Below are 21,101 nucleotides of genomic sequence, written 5' to 3'. Positions count from 1 at the left end.
GGTGAGACTGACAATGAAATGCTAAGAGAAATTAGGGAAGCTAACCAAATTGGTAGTGAGGTAATAATGGGAGACTTCAATTACCCCAATATTGACTGGGTAAGTGTATCATCGGGTCCCGCTAGAGAGATAACGTTCCTGGATGGAATAAATGATAGCTTTATGGAGCAATTGGTTCAGGAACCGACGAGAGAGGGAGCAATTTTTGATCTAATTCTCAGTGGAGCACAGAATTTGGTGAGAGAGGTAATGGTGGTGGGGCCGCTTGGCAATAGTGATCATAATATGATCAAATTTGAATTAATGACTGGAAGGGGGACAGTAAGCAAATCCACGGCTCTTGTGCTAAACTTTCAAAAGGGAAACTTTAATAAAATGAGAAAAATTGTTAGGAAAAAACTGAAAGAAGCAGCTACAAAAGTAAAAAGTGTGCAAGAGGCATGGTCATTGTTAAAAAAAATACCATCCTAGAAGCACAGTCCAGATGTATTCCACACATTAAGAAAGGTGGAAAGAAGGCAAAACGATTACCGGCATGGTTAAAAGGGGAGGTGAAAGAAGCTATTTTAGCCAAAAGATCTTATTCAAAAATTGGAAGAGGGATCCAACAAAAGAAAATAGGATAATGCATAAACATTGGCAAGTTAAATGTAAGACATTGATAAGACAGGCTAAGAGAGAATTTGAAAAGAAGCTGACCGTAGAGGCAAAAACTCACAGTAAAAACTTTTAAAAATATACCCAAAGCAGAAAGCCTGTGAGGGAGTCCGTTGGACCGAAAGATGATCGAGGGTTTAAAGGGGCACTTAGAGAAGATAAGGCCATCGCGGAAAGATTAAATGATTTCTTTGCTTCGGTGTTTACTAAAGAGGATGTTGGGGAGGTACCCGTACTGGAGAAGGTTTTCATGGACTGAACCAAATCACAGTGACCCTAGAAGATGTGGTAGACCTGATTGACAACTGAAGAGTAGTAAATAACCTAGACCGGATGGTATACACCCCAGAGTTCTGAAGGAACTAAAAAATGAAATTTCAGACCTATTAGTAAAAATTTGTAACCTATCATTAAAATCATCCATTGTACCTGAAGACTGGAGGATAGCTAATGTAACCCCAATATTTAAAAAGGGCTCCAGGGGCGATCCGGGAAACTGTAGACTGGTTAGCCTGACTTCAGTGCCAGGAAAAATAGTGGAAAGTGTTCTAAACATAAACATCACAGAACATATAGAAAGACATTGTTTAATGGAACAAAGTCAGCATGGCTTTACCCAAGGCAAGTCTTGCCTCACAAATCTGCTTCACATTTTTGAAGGAGTTAATAAACATGTGGATAAAAGTGAACGGGTAGATGTAGTGTACTTGGATTTTCAGAAGGTGTTTGACAAAGTTCCTCATGAGAGGCTTCTAGGAAAAGTAAAAAGTCATGGGATAGGTGGCGATGTCCTTTCGTGGATTACAAACTGGCTAAAAGACAGGAAACAGAGAGTAGGATTAAATGGACAATTTTCTCAGTGGAAGGGGGTGGGCAGTGGAGTGCCTCAGGGATCTGTATTGGGACCCTTACTTTTCAATATATTTATAAATGATCTGGAAAGAAATACGACGAGTGAGGTAATCAAATTTGCACATGATACAAAATTGTTCAGAATAGTTAAATCACAAGCAGATTGTGATAAATTGCAGGAAGACCTTGTGAGACTGGAAAATTGGGCATCAAAATGGCAGATGAAATTTAATGTGGATAAGTGCAAGGTGATGCATATAGGGAAAAATAACCCATGCCATAGTTACACAATGTTAGGTTCCATATTAGCTGCTACTAGCCAAGAAAGAGATCTAGGCGTCATAGTGGATAGCACATTGAAATCGTCAGTTCAATGTGCTGCGGCAGTCAAAAAAGCAAACAGAATGTTGGGAATTATTAGAAAGGGAATGGTGAATAAAACGGAAAATGTCATAATGCCTCTGTATTGCTCCATGGTGAGACCACACCTTGAATACTGTATACAATTCTGTTTGCCGCATCTCAAAAAAGATATAATTGCGAAGGAGAAGGTATAGAGAAGGGCTACCAAAATGAGAAGGGGAATGGAACAGCTCCCCTATGAGGAAAGACTAAAGAGGTTAGGACTTTTCAGCTTGGAGAAGAGACGGCTGACGGGGGATATGATAGAAGTGTTTAAAATCATGAGAGGTCTAGAACGGGTAGATGTGAATCGGTTATTTACGCTTTCAGATAATAGAAAGACTAGGGGACACTCCATGTAGTTAGCATGTGGCACATTTAAAACTAATCGGAGAGAGTTCTTTTTCACTCAACGGACAACTAAACTCTGGAATTTGTGCCAGAGGATGTGGTTAGTGCAGTTAGTATAGCTGTGTTTAAAAAAGGATTGGATGGAGATCACGTGATGTGGTGGGCTCGGTAGGACGCTACCCTCCGAGCTCCGGCTACCCCCTCGCCACATCCTTCCCCATCCAGCGTACTGTTCAACCTGCTGGCAGTCCTAGTACTACTAGGCACTCTTCTGGAGCTTTGCTTTCCTAATACCTTTTCCGGGGCATCGCATGGCGACCCGATCCATCCGAAAAGAGAAGGAGAAGTCGAAGGCCCCTGATCTCAAAATGGCCGCCGCTCAGGAATCAGATCTCCACCCTGAGGGCGAATCGCTGGAAGAAAAGATCTCGCAGGCGGTGGTACAGGCACTGGATGTCAGGCTCCATCAGCTATCTGAACAAATAGCTGACGTTCGTGCCTCACTGAATGAGTTTGACTCTCGCACGGAGCGCATTGAGGGCCGCATGAGCCTTGTGGAGGACGACGTGGGAGCTCTGGAAAAGCGAGTAGATGAGCTAACTAAGCAAGCCAAGGCCAACGAAGAGAAAATTGATGAACTAGAAAATCGATCGAGGCGGAACAACATTCGTTTTGTGGGGTTCCCGGAGTCCCTACCTGAAGCTGAGCTCCCGCGGGTTTTGGAGGCGTGGTTGCTCGGCGTGGTGCCCTCCTTGGCTTCTCCCTCCGGGGGCTTGTTCGAGCGGGCGCATAGGCTGGGCCGGAGGGCCGAGGGGGACATGGCGACGAGACCTCGTGTCATTATCGCTCGATTTCTACACTTTGCACATCGGAATCTGGTCCTGCAACACTATCGGAAAGCTCGTGAATTCCGGTATGAATCTACAAAGATTCTTGTGTTTCAAGATTTTTCGCCCCGAGTCTCTTTGCAGCGGAAAGCCTTCCATGAGGTGTGCTCTGAGTTGGTCAACCGGGACATGCGGTTTGCCCTCATGTTTCCAGCCCGACTCCGGATTACTCACCAAGGCCAAATGAAATTCTTTGATTCGGCGATGGAAGCGCGAGCCTTTGTGCGGGACCTCCCAAGAAGTGAATCTGCCCCGCCACCGTGAATACTCCTGCAGTCGGGAGGGGATCCCTACATCGCTTTTCTCTGGCCGAGCGGGATGATTTCGTGTCAACATCGGGTCTTTGGGAGGCATTATGGACTACAGACTGCTGTATAGCACAGTGTTCGCTTATGGTTAACCTATTTCTATTTTAAAGTTTTCTTCGTGTTCTTTTTACATTGTTTTGTTCTCAGTTATGGCCTATATAAGGATGCTCTGCAGATATTATGCCAGATCATCGGGATTATGGGATGGTGGCGCACTATACTTGAAGTGTTATTGTATTTGTGGGGCGGGGGGGTGGCCGAACACATTTTTTTTCCTCCCCGTGGTCTCTAACCCCCTTTGGGGTAGTAGCATTGGTAATGGGGTATAGGGGAATACGTAGGTCGAAATGGTGCCTATGGGGGAGATATGTTGCACTCCCAAGGAGCTTTTTTGGGGGGGGGGGGGGAAGGTAGGGCTGTGGGGTGGGAAGAATCTCTGGTATGTGGGGAAATTTCAGCATTGTTCTTTGGATGGCTGTGGGTTAGCCGATCAACTCATAGTGCATATCTGGTTTGCTGGCTCCTGATGTATGACTCCTGGGCTCGTGGTTCTGGGTGCGCACTACTTAGTGCTCATGCAGCAGCCGGCCAAGTATATCTCTCTGTGTTGTATGTATGGCGTTAAACATGATTACTTGGAACGTGGCTGGCATGGGGACTCCTGTCAAGCGGGAAAAGGTCTTTGCTAGGTTAACCAAATTACAGGCCAAAATTGTATTTCTACAGGAGACACATATGCTTCCCACTGAGATTCTTAAACTAAAGAAAAAATGGGTGTCCCAACTGTACTATGCGTCCGGCTCCTCTAAAAGTAGGGGTGTGGCAATATTGTTTCATCAGAATACTTCTTTCCAACTGTTGGAATCCGTGGTGGACCCTCAGGGGCGTTATGTGATTGTGAAGGGGTTTCTCATGGGCACTAAGGTTTTATTGGCTTCCATTTATGCCCCAAATGCTTACGATCACACCTTTTACACCCAACTTTTGTCCCTGCTTAGCAAAATGGGGGACTGCCCAATGGTTCTGGGAGGGGATTTCAATTTTGTAATGGACCCTGACCTGGACAGAATGCCTGCTAGGGGGGGACAGCAAGCGAGTGAGCGGAAAGGGCCCCGATTTCTGTGCCGTCACTTAGCACTGGTGGATCTGTGGCGAGTACTTAACCCTGGAGACCGGGACTTTACACATATTGCAAAAGCCCACCCTACTAAGTCCCGGATAGATTACTTGCTTGTCTCCGAATCCCTCTTTCCCAAATTTACTAAAGCATCCATAGAAGCACTGGTGATCTCGGACCACTGTCCTGTATCTGGGGTTTTTTCCCCTGGTGGTGGGGCCGCTCCAACACAGTGGAGATTGCCAGCTTCGCTGGCCACTGATCCTGGTTTTCCTGCCTTTTTAAAAGGGAAATGGAAGGATTTTTTTTCCTTCAATCAGCAGCATATAGATCAACCAATTCTTTTGTGGGAGACAGCTAAAATGGTATTAAGGGGAGAGATCATTAGCTATGTTAGTTTCCAGAAAAAGCAGCGGGACAGAGAGATCATATCCCTGGAAAAAAGACTTCGGGTCTTGAAGCGTGGGCTTCATCATACATCAGACCCCAAGGTGACTTCCCAGTTCCGGGAGACTCAGGTTGCTTTGAATGGCTTGCTACATACAAGAGCAGCCCATGTGCTCCGGCACAGACAATTTAACTTTTACCGGTATGGCAATAAGGCCGGCAAATTGTTGGCACGACTGTTGAAAGCGCAGGAAACTTCCAAACATATAGCAAATATTCGTAATACCCAGGGAGACGTGTTAACCAAATCCACAGATATAGCGGCAGTCTTTTCTGACTATTATCAGACACTCTATTCGGCGGATCAGGTTCAGGAAGGCGACATAACTGACTTTTTACAGCGGATTGGCATGCCATGTCTCTCGGAAGCACAAATTCTTGGTCTTCAGCGACCGATTGCAGTAGCTGAGGTCGTGGAGGCGATTCAATTGCTCCCTAATCAAAAAGCACCTGGCCCTGATGGCATGAATTCCACGTTTTATAAACATCTGCAGGAGGAAGTGGCCCCCGTGCTGCAACTCGTATATGAAAAAATGGCTGACCAGCAAGAAATGCCCCCCACCATGAGGGCAGCCACTATTGTAGTTTTGCCCAAGGCGGGAAGGGACCCCCTACTTCCGTCTTCATATAGGCCCATTTCATTACTCAATTTGGATATCAAAATTTACGCTAAAATATTGGCTAATAGATTGAAACCTCTAATGCCTTTTCTGATTTCTCCAGATCAGGTGGGCTTTGTGATGGGGAGACGGTCCACGGTGAATATACATAAAGTAATGACTGCTCTGGAACTTAGCTCTCAGGGCTTGATCGATGAACCGCTCCTGGTCACATGCGATGCAGAGAAGGCGTTTGATCGGGTGGCCTGGCCTTTTCTGCGCCAAGTTTTGACTAAAGTGGGGATTGTGGGTAGGATCTTTGAATATATTAACCTTCTATATTCTAACCCAACAGCGAGGATCTTGGTGAATGGGGACCTTTCAGGGGAATTTGGTTTGCATAGGGGTACCCGCCAAGGGTGTCCCCTATCCCCACTTTTGTTTATCTTAACGGTTGAACCCCTCATCTGCAAACTGAAGGCTGATCCTATAATTACTGGCATCCCCGTGGGGACCCAGTCCTACCTTACACTGTTATTTGCAGATGATATTTTGCTGTTGTTGTCCAAGGCGACAACGGCTCTTCCAGCTGCCTTGGCTATTTTTCAAGAGTATCAAGGGCTATCGGGTTTTAAACTGAATCTCGATAAGACTGAGGCGCTGGACTTGTCCGGCTCCTTGAAAGCTTCTTGGGACCGGTTTCCAGTTAAGTGGGCCGTTTCCACGATCAAGTACCTGGGCATCAATATTCACCCGGATCCTCGACAGTGGTATGTGCTCAATATTCCAACTACGATTCAGAAAATGATCAATAAATTGAGAAGTTGGAAAGCTTTGCCCCTATCGTTACAAGGTCGCATAGCCATTCTCAAGATGGTACTGGCGCCCCAGCTATTGTATAAATTGTTGATGCTGCCCTTCCTGCTACGCGCACAAGACCGTCGTGGCCTCTATCGAGAGATACGTAGTTTTCTGTGGCAGGATAAAAGGGCGCGCCTGTCCATGGCTACCTTGATGGGACCTAAGGTCGAGGGTGGATATGGGCTCCCAAATTTTTATTTTTACTCCTTGGCTGCAAATTGGCGCTTTTTGGGGGACTGGTTGTTTGATACTGCTGAATATACTGACCCTGTTCTGATACGCATGGTGTGTCTCCCGTTAGAACCTAGACTGGTACTTCACCTTTCAGCTGAAGCTTTTTTACGCTTGCCTAGACGATTTCTCTTGACCCAAACTGTGAGGACGGTATGGGGTATCCTACGTAAGATGCTGGGTTTATCACCGGGTGTATCCCCTCAATACTCACTGCGTGACGGGTCATTGGTGGCTAAATCTTTACTCCCTGTGAACCATTCCTTTAATCTGAGTCCTCATTGGCTCCTAGGTGAGCTGCTGGACATGACCACTGGGACTTGTTATACTTTTGATAAATGTATAACTTTATTTGCTTTCACTCCCCAGCACTTTTTGTTATATGGATCTGTTCGGGCACTGGTGAATGACTTGGTGCGGGGCCTGTCCGGGAAAATCAGTAATGTTAACTATTCTGCTCTTATGACGTGTTTTCAAGCCCGTAAGGGATCTCTCTCGTGCCTTTATTCTTTTTCCCATGTTATACAGGTATACACCATTTACCAACGTTTGCTTCCTAAATGGTCTCGTGATTGTCATGAAGAGCTGGAGGTGCAGATGCTTAAGCATTCGTATTTGTCCATTAATCTTATGACGAACAATGTGGCTCTCCGGGAAATGCAGCAGAGAATTTTTCACCGGATTGTCTACTCTCCGGCTCGAGCAGCCTGCATGGGACTCATAGCTTCTGCGGGTTGTCTGAAATGTTCATACCCTGAGGCTTCTCTCATTCATTGTTTTTGGGACTGTCCCCAGATCCAAAAGTTTTGGACCTCTCTTCGACAGTTCATGTCGCAACTGCTTGGAACTGACATTCAATGGTCTTGCTCTTTTTGTATTCTTAACAATGATGTGGGAGAACACAGTTTAAATGTTGATAACGTGGGGTTGATGGCAAAAGTGTGTCTTATGGCTAAGAAATGTGTATTGGTAAAGTGGGTGGTTGCTGACTCTCCGACTTTTGCAATGTGGTCCTCTCTGATGACAGAAATGTACCAATTGGAATATGGGTCGATGTACAAGCGCTTTTCCCCCCGGAAGAAACGGGTTTTCGAGGAGATTTGGGGGCCTTACTATAGAGCGTTATCACCCCATGTGCGAAAGCTGGCACCCTTGGAGAGCCCATAGAGTCCGGCTACTTTGCAGGTCGGCTAGCCCCGGAGAGGGAGCAGATTAAGGTGTTTTGGTCGCAGGGATGCCACACAATGCCCAGAGATTCTCATGGGGTGGGGGGGGGGACAGGGGAGGTGTGGAGGGGGGGGAATTCTATTGGAAAACTGGTGTGGGTGCAATTGCTGTGTTATATTATTAATCTGTTGTTTGTTCAATGTGTGTGATTAACCCAATAAATACATTTGAAAAAAAAAAAAAAAAAAAAGGATTGGATAAGTTCTTGGAGGAGAAGTCCATTACCTGCTATTAATTAAGTTGACTTAGAAATTAGCCACTGCTATTACTAACAACGGTAACATGGAATAGACTTACGGGCGGATTTTAAAAGCCCTGCTCGCCGGCGCGTGCAGAGCCCCGGGACGCACGTAGGTCCCGGGGTTTTTCGAAGGGGGCTTGGGGGCGGGACCGGAGGACGCGGCGTTTCGGAGGCGGGGCGCGGTGTTTCGGGGTCGGGACCGGGGGTGTGGTGCCAGCCCGGGGGCGTGGTCCAGGCCTCCGGACCAGCCCCCGGGTCGGAAGACGGCGCGCCAGCAGTTCGCTGGCGCGCATAGATTTACATCTGCTTCTTGCAGGCGTAAATCTAGGGACAAAGGTAAAGGGGGGGTTAGATAGGGCCGGGGGGGGTGGGTTAGGTAGAGGAAGGGAGGGGAAGGTGAGGGGAGGGCGAAAGAGAGTTCCCTCCAAGGCCGCTCCAATTTCGGAGCGGCCTCGGAGGGAACGGAGGCAGGCTGCGCGGCTCGGCGCGCGCAGGCTCCCCAAAATCGGCAGCCTTGCGTGCGCCGATCCAGGATTTTAGAGGATATGCGCGACTATGCGCGCATCTTATAAAATCCAGCGTACTTTTGTTTGCGCCTGCTGCGCAAACAAAAGTACGCGATCGCACTTTTTAAAAAAATCTACCCCTTAGTTTTTGGGTACTTGCCATGTTCTTATGGCCTGGATTGGCCACTGTTGGAAACAGGATGCTGGGCTTGATGGATCCTTGGTCTGACCCAGTATGGCATGTTCTTATGTTCTTAATACCTTGCAAAACTGGAAAATTGGGCTTCTAAATGGCAGATGAAATTTGACAAGTGCAAAATGATAGGGATGTGAATCGTTTTTGAACGATTAAAATTATCGTCAGATAATTTTAAAATTGTCCAAAATCGTTCGAGTGCACGATACAATACAAATGCCCCCGATTTATCGTCAGGGGCATTTGTATTGTATCGTTAAATAGGGCGCGGGAAAACCGGCACACCAAAAAAACCCTAAAACCCACCCCGAACCTTTAAAACAAATCCCCCACCCTCCCGAACCCCCCCAAAATGTTTTAAATTACCTGGGGTCCAGTGGGGGGGGGGGTCCCGACGCGATCTCCAGCTCTCTGGCCACGGCTGCGTTGAGAAATGGCGCCGGTGGCCCTTTGCCCTTATCATGTGACAGGGCAAAGGTAGCGCCGGTGCCATTTTGGTTCCTGGCTCTTGACATCACGCGTGCAGGAGATCACTCCCGGACCCCCGCTGGACCCCCAGGGACTTTTGGCCAGCTTGGGGGGGCCTCCTGACCCCCACAAGACTTGCCAAAAGTCCAGCGGGGGTCCGGGAGCGACCTCCTGCACGCGGGCCGTATTGCTAATCTTCATGGATTGGCAATACGTTGCCCGTATGACATAGTGAGGGCAAAGGTAGCGCCGGCGCCATTTTGAAGATTGGCAATAAGGCCCGCGTGCAGGAGGTTGCTCCCGGACCCCCGCTGGACTTTTGGCAAGTCTTGTGGGGGTCAGGAGGCCCCCCCAAGCTGGCCAAAAGTCCCTGGGGGTCCAGCGGGGGTCCGGGGGCGATCTCCTGCACGCGTGACGTCGGGAGCCAGGAACCAAAATGGCGCCAGCGCTACCTTTGCCCTGTCACATGATAAGGGCAAAGGGCCACTGGCGCCATTTCTCAACGCAGCTGTGGCCAGAGAGCTGGAGATCGCGTCGGGACCCCCCCACTGGACCCCAGGTAATTTAAAACATTTGGGGGGGGGGGGTTCGGGAGGGTGGGGGATTTGTTTTAAAGGTTCTGGTGGGTTTTAGGGTTTTTTGGTGTTCCGGTTTTCCCGCCCTCCCCCGATTTACGATTTTTAACGATTTAAAAAAAAAAAAAACAAAAACACGACGATAAGATTTCCCTCCCCCCCCAGCCAAAATCGATCGTTAAGACGATCGATCACACGATTCACACCCCTACAAAATGATGCATATAGGCAAAAAATAACCTTTGCTGTTGTTACACAATGTTAGGTTATATCTTAGGAGTTACCACCCAGGTAAGAAATCTAGTGTCATAGTGGATGATACACTGAAATAGTTCACTCAGTGTGTTGTGGCAATCAAAAAAGCAAACAGGATGTTAGGAATTATTAGGAAAGGAATGGTAAATAAAACAATGGATGTCATAATGCCTTTGTATTGCTCCATGGTGAGACCGCATCTTGAATACTATGTGCAATTCTGGTCGCTGCATCTCAAAAAAGTTATAGTTGCACTGGAGAAAGGGCAGAGAATAGCGCCCAAAATGATAAAGGGGATGGAATGACTGCCCTATGAGGAAGGTCTGTTTAGTTTGGAGACGAGAGAACTGAGAGGGAATAAGAGAAGTCTACAAAATCATGAAAGGTCTTGAAAAGGTTAATGTAAATCAGTTATTTACTCTCTCAGATAGCAGAAGAACTAGGAGGCAGTCCATGAAGTTAGCAATTAGCTCATTTAAAACAAATAGAAGAAAATTCTTTTTCACTCAGCACATAGTTAAGCTCTGGAATTCATTGCCAGAGGATGTGGTTACTGGGTTTAAAAAAGGTTTGGATAAGTTCCTAGAGTGAAAAATCCATAAACTGCTATTAATAAGCAATAATAGCTTGAGATATATTTAATGTTTGGGTACTTGTCAGGTACTTGTGACTTGGATTGGCCACTGTTGGAAACAGGATACTGGGCTTGATTGTCCCTTGATCTGACCCAGTATGGCATATCTTATGTTCTTATGTTATGTTATTGGCAAACTGCCGATTCCTAGTACGCACCCAACTAAGTATTTTCAGAATGGTGTACGTGCATACTTTAAAATACACCTGCCTCAGTATTGAATTCTGGGTTATTATGCAAAAGTTGTTACAATTATTTTGCCTGTAAAATGTGGGGTAGATTTTAAAAAGGTGCATGTGGGTGTACATGTGCGTGCGCTATCCGGCGCGCGCACATGTATACCCGATTTTATAGCTTGTGCACACAGGCGCGCCCAAGTTATAAAATCAAGGGTCGGTACGCACAAGGGGGTGCACAATTGTGCACCTTGCACGTGCCGAGCCGTGCTGCCTTCCCCTAACCTTTCCCCCCTAGCCCTACTCTAGCCCCCCCATCCTTTGTCTTATCTTTTGCGCGCGCCGGCAGCCTGCTGGCACGTGATCCTCTGCCACAGCGGTAATTGCCGCTCTGTTGGAGGCCTCTGGCCTCTGGCCCCGAACCCGGACCACCCCTTTTGTAAAGCCCCGGGACTTACACACATCCCGGGGCTTTACGTGCACCGCTGGGCCTTTTTAAAATAGGCCCGGCGTGCGTAAGACCGGTTACGTGTGTAACCCTTTTAAAATCCGGCCCTATATGCACATGTTTTAAAAAAAAAAATACAAAATTATATGAGTTCCTGCATTACATATTTAAGAACATAGTAAAACATATTCAGGTTCTTTCAGGGCAGAAAGATGTAGTATTTTGTAAAAGCTGCTGATCCAACCTCACAGTTTATAAAATACCAGCAAAAATCTCTGCACCCCCCTCCCTTGTGCGCACATGGTGTCCCTTGGACAGATTTGAAACTTCATCTGATAAAGTTTAAACATGAAAAAGGGAAACAAATATAAAACTGGAGTTTTACTGACTGCTCTATATGCCCAAATTCAAATTTCAGGTGTATTCAGAGCATGACATCATTTCAGACTAAACATGTGATCTTACCTTTGGACCGGACCTATCACATGACAAAAATGGAACCATGTCAGCCACCTCCATGACCAATTAGAATGCTACAGGCTGCCACTACCCCTTCTATTCACTTTTATCTGTTTTTTATATGCCAGAGTTTCAGCTCCCCACTGATAAGGCACTTTAAATAACTTTTGTTCTGAAAGGCAAATATATTCCAGAAGTTAAAAGTAAATGGTGAAAAAACACATGCAGAAAGTTAACAGGTGCATTGAGATTAATCTTCTTTGAAAGTCATTCTGTGCAGTCTGCATGATGGGCTTTGAAAAGCTAAACAGTACAGTTCAGTTTTCATGTAAACCGGTGCGATATGTATCCTATACAGGAACATCGGTATATAAAATTTAAAAATAAATAAATAAATAAACATTTTTGGTGGGCTAAACTGTATGGGATGACTTTTTAACAAAATCACCTATTTACTTATAGGTCACAAATATAGAAAAAAAAGTTGTAAGTTAAATGTTGATTTTATTTCTGGGTTGTTTTATTACCCCACAGTTTCCTACTGCTCCTTTTATACTTTCAGCTCAGTTGGAATCAGGGCTGGGATTTGATGCCTTGAGACTTCATTCACAACTACTCCAGGATTTTCCCCTATTTTATATCCAACCCCCTCCCCGAAAAAAATAGGTAGATGTTGATACACTAAATTGTGAGCACCTTTGTAAATGTGATAGTGCATTTATTTTGATATTCTGCTTTTCAGGCACCTCAAACTAGATTACATTCAAGTCTTGTAGGTATTTCTCTATCCCCAGAGAGCTCATAATCTAAGTTTGTAACGTGATTTACCCAAACTCACAGGGAGTGGCAGTGGGATTTGAACCCTGGTTTGAAACCTGCTGCTTTAACCACTAGGCTTCACTCCACACTTATTTGCTGGTTTTCTACATATAACTTTGCATTAGCGATGACATTTACAAAAATTATGCAAAATCACCAAGGAGCCAAAGAAGCAAGCAAATCAGCTCATTAGCAGTTTTCACATAGTTTTCATATGGTAAAACGTAACTACAGCTTGGGGTGGCACCAGCCACATAGTATGGGGCAGTTCCAAAACTCAAAAGTTTATTACAGTACTTGAGAAATGAGTATGACTTGACAAAAAGTGCACCATCTCCTGGCAACATCCATGCAAAAATAAAAATTCCAGACAGTCGTGAAATCCAAGTACAAATAAACAAGGGTTTCCAAGGACTCCTAGAACTCTTTTTCAGGACAATTTTCTTTGGGCCTCTCAGGATGTAGGACTCCTGTTTGGTATTTGAATCAAATTGTAGTTCTCCTGCTTCTCTGAAATGACAGGAAAAATCCCTTGTACAAAAAGGAGATCCTTCTCAATCCTATGGTTTCCCACTGAGAATTCTCTGACAATTTACACTGACAAAGTTCATGCTACCACTCTGTTAGAATTCAGTGGCCTTCCCAGACTCCTCGGCTTCGGACACTCACTGTGTGGCAGGGAACCGCCATTGCATGCTCTGACGCATGTATTACTAGGACCCAACGAAGAGACACGTAGGGTGTGCGTGCGCATCTTTGTGCATGGTTCTGTGTACTATTTTGCTTTTAAATATGAGGTGCAATATCCCTTGGAACCAAGAATATGATGAATACTCCTTTCTGCTAGGAATCACTACTAGATTCCTACTAAGAGTTCCTTATGGCAACTCCAGGTACTAGTCTCTATCTTCTTCAGCTCAAAAGACTCTGACTTTGAGTTCTGGATCGCCTGTAGAGAAAGAGAAGAGAAATCTGTCAATTCCTCCACTATATTCAGTCTTCCCTATCATAGATACCTCCTAACTGGCAATGTCAGAACACTATTGACTCCTTTTCTTTGACATCACACTAAATTGTTTGCATAGACACCTGCATCAATAGATAAAAACAAGGACATGCCAGGATACCTTTACATTTAAGTGGCCTGGTATTGTAAGAAAAATTTCTTATGGTACTGGGCCATTTCTGCACTTTTTGCTGCAAGTTAGTACAATGGCTAGTTAGTCTGGTCATTGTATTGATAGTTCTGGAACAGGGACATTACATCAGAGTTCCTTCTAGAACCTTGAAATCATGGACTCTGAATCTAGCCATTACTCCCTCTTCTAGGAGCTGTGAATACTGCCTTTGCAGCATCTCCAGGTCTGGCTGATCTGGGAAGTAGAAGAACTGATTCTTTGGCACTGTGCATCACTGAGCCATCAGGCCAGCCCTTCATTCTATTTTTAAAGAAAGCTCTCCTTCCTCTTATACCAATGGAACAGTGGCCTAGTGGTTAGAGCAGCACATTGAGAACTAAGGAAGCCAGGGTTCAGATCTTGCTTCTCCTGTTATTGTTCCTTCTGACCTTGCGTAAATCGCTTTACCTTCCAATATCCCAGGTACCACCTTAGATTGTAAGCCTTCTTTGGGACAAGGACCTACTTACTATATCTGAATTGTAACTTACCTTAAGCATGGGTTTGGAAATATGAATAATTAAATCCAGGTCTAAAACATAGGAAGGTGTTTCCATGTATATGATGCCATTCCTTCTGGTGATAAGAAAAATTGGAAAATTACTAAATACTTTCTTGTGATTAGCTAATTTCCTTAGTGGTTTAGAATATGCAAATATTGATTTTTTTGTAGAGGTCAATAAGTCTTGATGTTAGATAGTGTTCATTATATATAACTGGATTATGATATCTTCAAACTTGTTAACAAAGATATTTTCCTGGTGGTAATGCATTAATCTTATCATTTTCCCTAGTACATCAGGGTCATACAGAGATTCAAAATCAGCAAAGTAGATCATGAATTAACCTATTTTTTGTTAAACTATTTATTATCATTTAGGATCTATGAAAAAAAGCTCATGCAAAACAAATGTTTGCATGAGTTGCAGAAACATTTAACAGACTTATTAAAAAACTACTTAAAGTGTGATGCTAAGTTAGCTTGCTTGAGGTAAAAAATGTCAAAAACAGTGTTATCATGCATGGAAAGCCAGATTACAGCATGAGGAGAACATTTTGAATTCCTTACTGAAAAGGCTATATTTACTTGATACGTACTAATTTTATTGCATTATATATATTTTTAAAAAACTGCTCAAAAATTTCCAATATTTGTGAAGACAACATTGAAAGATCAATGATTATATTGGGGATACTGATTCTAATACTTATTTGTACTTTCTTTCAGTTCCATGTGTAAGGGACTACCAAGGTCCTTCACTAGCCAAATTTTCCTTAGCATTTAACCTTGAGCTAGGATCCAATAGTTTGCCGACCACCCCTGTAGGCATCTCCAGTGAGGCTCCTCTAGATTGGTCAGCAGTGCATTATAAAATCAGGATGTGCATGTGGAATAGTGTGACATTTTGATTAGAAGTTTTGGAAAATCGGAGAGTGTGGAGGTGGTCCCCATTTTAGGCTCCCCGGCCTGCACCAGGAGAAGCAGACTCTGTCCTCACCATTATCTTCACTAATCTGGAAAGGAATGTCTGGAGAGTGAAGAGAAGAATTGAGAAGGTTGGTTGTAATTGTGAGACTTTTGTATTTTTTGACATCTGGTGCCTGCCTGAGGAGGATCTTCCCATCTCTCCCTTGTCTTGGAAAGTCAGGAAGATGCTGTAACTCTCTCTGTCCAGTTAAAGAAGGGATAGGAGTGACTAGATAAAGAAGAAGAGAGAAGTACTGTTTTGTTCCTGTTATTGTATTTTTTTAAGGAATTCTTTGGCTACCAATTCTTGCCCATTTAGAAAAGGAGTGGATTTTTTTGGACTTTTAACATCTTTTTGGGACTTTGCCACCGAAATCTCAAGTTTACCCTCAAAAAAGCTATGTCTCCTATCCTTACTAGGATCCTACTCTCTGCCACTAAAGAGTTTGAGGTTTCCTTGTGTTTACTGCTTGCCATTCATAGGGACACTGACTCAGCTAACAGAACAGAGAAAAGGCACTTCGGACTATTTATTTTTGTATGAAGATTATCTGGAGAATTTTTGTTATGAGATGGACTTTAAGTTCTTTTGGTTGCAGTAAAATTTTGTTGAACACCCAGCTAGAGTGCTCAGCATCATTCTTTAGTCTCAGAGGTGCCCTAAAGTAAGAATATCCCAAGTGTGAGTACATCTGTGTATGAAAGCAACCAACGGAGAGTCTGAGCAACTGTATGACCTGGTCCCCAACTCTGTGAGCCTAGGGCCCTAGAGATTTATTCTCCTCCCCACTGGAATTAGCCCTGACATGCCGGGCCAGTGGACTGTGCTAATTGGTGGAGAAGGAGAGTTTGGAGTAATAGTGGCCTAGGGACTACTGTTGTGCCCCTGCATTTTGGGAGGTCCCTGAAGAAAGGGTTATACATGTATGAAGGTCTATGGAGTCTTTAAACATTAATTTGTCTTGGTTTTGCATATATAGAGAAGGAACAATAGGATTTTTGTTTTTTTGGTACAAATTACTTGAACTATCAGCTAGCAAGCAGGTTGTACAAAAGAATAAAAACAATATATTTAGGTGTTTGTATGCAAATGCAGAGTTTTAAAAAATATGATTGGAGACAGAGTATAAAGTGCTAGATGAAGATATTGACCTGGTGGAAAAAGAACAACCAGAAGGGCACAGTGATACAAGGGTATAGAATATATCAAAATGACAGAGCACATAAATGTGGCATTGTATGTTAAGGGTTCCATAGAATCAAATAGGATACAGATTCTACAGGAAACTAACTGCACTCTGGAATCTCTGTGCATAGAAATTCCAGGACTGATAGGGAGGCGGTTGGTTAAGTTAGGTTATTTATTTAGCAGTGAGTGTTTGCTACCATTCACCTGACCAGGATGAGGAAACAAATTGTGAAGTTCTAACAGAGATCTCAATTACCCCAATACTGAACACGTGAATGCCTCACGTTATGTTATGTTTATATGTTATATATCTATACTGCCTTCCTTAAACATGTCAGGGAGATTAATTTCTAGATGCCATAAATGACCATTTCATGGAGCAACTGGTCCTAGGGATGTATATTCATTTAAAATAAAAATGCGAAATGCGACAAATAAGACTAATTAATTTCTTCGGGAGGGGGGGGGGGGGGGGCCCAAACCAAACCAAACCAAACCTCGGTCTGGGCTTTGGCCTAGGCCATGGGGATCTACCGCGGCCTCAGCCTATGCATGTCCAAGGCTTTGGCCCAGTCCTTGCCAGTGGATCCACACTGGACCAGGTAAGTGAATGGTTGAATGCAACTCTTCATATTCATGCACCCTTGCGCAATTTGAGGTCCTTAGGCAAGGCACTTCTTTCAGTTCCTTCAGAGAGAGGGTCCTTTCTATAGCTGGCCCAAAACTGTGGAATTCACTCCCACTTGAATTACGTTTAGAGGAGAATATTCAATCTTTTAAGAAACAACTAAAAACATGGCTGTTTACACAGGCTTTTAACACTACAGTATGATTTCTTTTAACAACTCCCCCTATGAAATTAGAACATATTAAGAATGTATATTTATTAACCCTATTTTGCTAGTTTGATTTTGAAAGAATTGTATGTATTTTATTATTTTTTAAATCGACTATAGTATAATTTTATGTTTTATTATTTATAAGGTTATTTGATTTTATGATATTTTATTTGATTTTAGGACATGTCGTTAAAGACTGCTCATTGATTTAGTGTAAACCGACATGAAGTGTATACAATATGTTTCGGTATATAAAAATGCCTAAATAAATAAATAAAGTGGGGACCGGGGGGGGGGGGGGGGGGGGATCCTGGTCTCAGCATTTTTCCGGGAGGGAGGCCTTCTTTTTCTTTTTTGGCTGTTTTTTTTTTTAAGTGTTTGATTCAATTTCTCACATGAATGAAAAGAATCAGGCAAGCCACGGACAGAAATTCGTGGGGAAATAAACTCCTGAAAATGAACCGAAAACAAAAATACATTTTTTCCCCCTGCACATCCCTAGCTAGTCCTAGAACCAATGAGAGGTGGACTACTTTGGATCTAGTTCTCACACTGGAATGCAGGATGTGGTGCAAAGGGTAATGGTACTGGAGCCAATTGTCAACAATAATCATAATGAAATCAAACATAAGATAGTCACTGGAGGGAAAAATAAACTACTGCAATAAAATCTAACTTTAAAAAGAGAGACTGTGATAAAATGAGGAACTTAGAGGAAACCAAAGGAGCAGTTTCAAAGATTAAAAGTCTGCACAAGGCATGGAGACTGATTAAAAACACTATCGGGCTGATGTAATATCGTGCGCTCAAGCTAACACACCAATTAACCCACGCTCGGATATGCATTTTGGATATGCGAAATGGGTCCCCTATGCAATAAAGGTATTAGCATGTCAATAATGCGTGTGCAAACCAGCACATACCAAATAGCACTGATTGTATTTAAATTCCATTTAAATGACCTCATTAGCCATTACCCCTCCATGCAATAACATGCATCCAATACTTGTGCATTCATAATGAGTTTTTTATGCTTGATATTTTGCGTCAGCCATTTCCCTGGCGTTATTGTAGAAGGGTTAGCAATAGCTCACAGTTTGTGAAGGCTTCACTGCCATTTACACCATGGAAACCCTGCACTTCTTTATCTTGCTGATTTTCCTCTTGTGTGTGCAAGCCCGATTAAGGACTGCCAGACAACGGAGGATGATTGTTCATGGAAACAACTTTGAAAGACAAGAGGGCCATGTTGACCATGTGGCTGCACAGGCACCGGTAAGCAAAACAAATTAGAGAAATATATTTTTCACTCAGTTATCCTCTGGAATTAATTTCCAGAGCATAAGTCTTTAGTGTAACGGGATTTACCAAAGGTTTGCATAAGTTTCTAAAGGAGAACTGCTATTAATCAAAATAAAATATATTTATTTTTAATTTTTTTTATTAAGATGGAAACATAACATGAAAAACAGCCAGTCAGTACATAATCAACATGTGAAGGGGGACTTTTGTCATATGTTCATGGAATGCCCTGTTACAGGGATTCTGGAGTAATGTAAATGATTTCATTGGGAAACTGCTGAGAAGAACGATTTTATGGAATGGAAACATTTTTTACTTACATATGCTTGAGGGTCAAGTCAAATTACCGGGGGTTGGCAATAAATTTCTTGCCACAGCATTGGCGTTTGCAAAAAGAGAGGTACTGGTTTGCTGGAACAATGATGACCTGCCAGCTATAGAAAAATGGAAGAATGCTTAGAAGTGGAATGCAATGCATTTGTGACTTGGATAGGCCACAGTTTTAAGATGGCTGTGTGCTACGTTTTATATTATTCTGTTCTTATATTTGTAGATACAACTCAGTGCCATCCACAGACTCTGCAGGCAAAGTACCATTTGGCCATGGATAACTCTCCTTGGATTGCAGGAGACTGAAGTGGTGTGAAGATATAATCTCAGCTCTCTGGCAATTTTAACCCTTTATGAGGACCTGCATGAGGACATTGAACCACTTGCCTCTCACAACCATGCTGTCCCTGGGTTGGTGAAACTTCTGCATGCGTTCCATTTTTTTGCAACCGGAAGTTTCCAGATTATGGTCAGATTTGCTGGAGGGATCGATCAGTCCTCATTCTCCCGACACTTGGGACTTGAGTGTGACGATGAAGAACATGAGGCAGTATAGCTTGTATCCAGAGGATCCAGCACAAATCCAGGAGATCCAGCGAGGGTTCTTCGAAATAGCTGGGATGCCCAATGTGTTGGGCACAATATACTGCACCCATATCACACTGCCGTCTATATTTTCGCACTGGGCACCAGCGGAATCAAGATCTTGCAGATGCTGCTTAGCTGGTGCTCAGGGTGACCTTTAATGTACAGGCCTCTTTTTCAAGGGAGGTAAATTTGGGGAATCATTGTCAGACAATTGTTAGGCCTTTCAACAATTCATTGCACTCCTGATACAAATAGTTGAAATATGCAAATTTGTATGGATTTGAAGATGTGCTGGGGCTTTTTGATGTCAGAGGGCAGGGCGGTGGGAGCTGCAGGCCAAGCATCATTTGTTTGCTTAGTAATGCTTTTTTTATTATATCCCACAGGTGGAGGCATTGAAGAAGAGAGCCCTGATGCTGAGGAGGGAAACCACATAAAATATATTCTGTAAAATTAAAAAAGGTTACAAAAGAAGAACAAGCATCTACCATACCAACATGACTAAATGGTACAGTTAAAAAGGCTATCAAAGCAAAGAGGTAACTTTAAAAAAAAAATGGAAGACAAGACCTAGTGAGGAAAGTAGGAAGGTGTATAAACACTGTCAAATTAGATGGAAAACATTAATAAAGCAAACCAAGAGAGATTTTGAGGAGACTTGCCAAACAGGTAAAACCTAATAAAACCTTTTTCAAGTGCAATAAAAACAAGGAACCTGGGATGGAGTTAGTTGAGTCACTAGATGACAAGGAAGTTAAAGGGGCACTCAGGGAGAATAAAGTCATAGCAAAAAAAGCTAAATTAATTCTTTGCTTTGGTTTTTACTGAGGAGGATGTTGGGGAGATATCCATGCTTGAACTGTTCTTTGTAGGAGATAATTCAGAAGACGTGAAACAAATCAATATGAATCTGGAAGAGATACTAGAGAAAATTGACAAGCTAATTAGATACATTATCAGGTATTTAAACTAGAGGGTGGGGTGGCAGGAGTTAGCCAATGAAATTGGCATCTCACCTCCAATTGATACAGGAAGTGAAAGGAAAAAATAACAAAATCAATCAGCTCAAAAAAGCAGAAAAGGTAACTAGGAAGAGCAGCAAACCAAAGGAGAAAAGGTAGAAAGTTATGACCACAAATGCTCATAGTCTGGGCAATAAAATCCCAGACCTGCAGGCCCTAATGATAGAGAAGGACTTGGACATTATTGCTGTTACGGAGAATTGGTTCACTGAGTCTCATGATTGGAATATGGCTATCCTGCTTTATAACTTATCAAGTAAGGACAGAGAGGACAGGAAAGGGGGAGGAGTAGCTTTTTATGCCAAAAAACAATATCTAAACAACAGAAATGCAAGGGACGTGAGGTAGAGAAGTAGCATTATGGGAAGTCCTAAAAAAAGAAGATGGTGCTTCCATTTATATTGGTGTGGTCTACAGACTTCCGATTCAGACAGAAGAGTTGGACAGAGATGTGATCGAAGACATCCAT

At 43.4% G+C, this 21,101-nt stretch overlaps 1 long non-coding RNA gene across 1 annotated transcript; it reads left to right on the top strand.

Moving 5' to 3' along the window:
- The first annotated feature begins 14,022 nt into the window (after nt 1-14,022).
- On the top strand, nt 14,023-20,180 carry LOC115088846. The gene is made up of 3 exons (XR_003855927.1): nt 14,023-14,317; nt 19,246-19,433; nt 19,997-20,180. It is a non-coding gene; the product is annotated as an uncharacterized LOC115088846 (long non-coding RNA).
- Nucleotides 20,181-21,101: the final 921 nt, after the last annotated feature.

The sequence above is a fragment of the Rhinatrema bivittatum genome, chromosome 3 (genome assembly GCF_901001135.1).
Source record: "Rhinatrema bivittatum chromosome 3, aRhiBiv1.1, whole genome shotgun sequence".
Lineage (NCBI taxonomy): Eukaryota > Metazoa > Chordata > Amphibia > Gymnophiona > Rhinatrematidae > Rhinatrema > Rhinatrema bivittatum.
The sequence above is the reverse complement of the archived record's forward strand: the minus strand, read 5'-3'. Positions and strand labels throughout refer to the sequence as shown.